We start from the raw sequence: 1077 nt of genomic DNA, 5'->3' as shown, positions 1-1077 counted from the left end.
GAGGGGGAGAGACTGGAGGAGGAGAGAGCGGGAAGGGAGAAGGAGAGAGGGAGAAAGAGAGAGGCAGGGGAGAAGAGAGAAGGAGGAGGGAGAGTGGGAAGAAGAGAGAGAGAGAAGGCTGGAGAGAGAGAAGGGCGAAGGAGAGAAAGAGAGAGGGGGAGGGGAGAGAGGGGGTGGAGGATACGGACGCAGGGAACTGCAAACTCACCGTGGATTTGTTTGGAGACTTGTGAACAGCCTTGATTAACATCCCGGCCACTGTGGACTGAATAAACCGCGTCAGGCGATCAATTCTGAGCAGGTGTAACTCCCTCCTCCCGCCCTCCTCACCGCCCCCTCTCCCCCTCCTTTCCCTCAGCCCTCCCTCTCCATCGCCCGTCCGTCGCCTCCCCCTCCGCCCCCTCTCCCTCGTGGCCGCCTCCCTCCTCGCTGACCCGGCCCAGCCCGCACTCACAATGACGCCCGTCCACCAGGGAGTGCCGACCAGCATGGCGTAACCCAGCTGCCACCGGGCGATGAACAGGATCAGCAGACCCAGCAGAGCGCTGGAGATCCCCGAGGCCATTTGCCCGAACTGCGGGGGAAACACAGAAACATAGAAAATAGGTGCAGGAGTAGGCCATTCGGCCCTTCGAGCCTGCACCGCCATTCAGTACGATCATGGCTGATCATCCAACTCAGAACCGCGTACCTGCTTTCTCTCCATACCCCCTGATCCCTTTAGCCAAAAGGGCCATATCTAACTCCCTCTTAAATATCGCCAATGAACCAGCCTCAACTGTTTCCTGTGGCAGAGAATTCCACAGATTCACCACTCTCTGTGAAAAGAAGTTTTTCCTCATCTCGGTCCTAAAAGGCTTCCCCTTTATCCTTAAACTGTGACCCCTCGTTCTGGACTTCCCCAGCATCGGAAACAATCTTCCTGCATCTAGCCTGTCCGATCCCTTTAGAATTTTATACGTTTCAATAAGATCCCCCCTCAATCTTCTAAATTCCAGTGAGTATAAGCCTAGTCGATCCAGTCTTTCTTCATATGAAAGTCCTGCCATCCCAGGAATCAATCTGGTGAATCTTCTC

The 1077-nt window shown here is 55.2% G+C and overlaps 1 long non-coding RNA gene across 1 annotated transcript in view; it reads right to left on the bottom strand.

Moving 5' to 3' along the window:
* Positions 1–499, bottom strand: part of LOC132388448 (uncharacterized) — a 1876-nt gene extending 1377 nt beyond the window's left edge. Inside the window, exons 1-2 of the long non-coding RNA XR_009510236.1 lie at positions 455–499; positions 209–265 (exon numbers count right to left, since the gene is read on the bottom strand). This is a non-coding gene — a long non-coding RNA (uncharacterized LOC132388448). The remainder of the gene's footprint in view (positions 1–208; positions 266–454) is intronic.
* Positions 500–1077: the final 578 nt, after the last annotated feature.

This window comes from Hypanus sabinus, unplaced genomic scaffold (genome assembly GCF_030144855.1).
Source record: "Hypanus sabinus isolate sHypSab1 unplaced genomic scaffold, sHypSab1.hap1 scaffold_326, whole genome shotgun sequence".
NCBI classification, from domain to species: Eukaryota; Metazoa; Chordata; class Chondrichthyes; order Myliobatiformes; family Dasyatidae; genus Hypanus; species Hypanus sabinus.
Note: the sequence above shows the minus strand (reverse complement) of the source record. Positions and strands in the feature narration are given on the sequence as shown.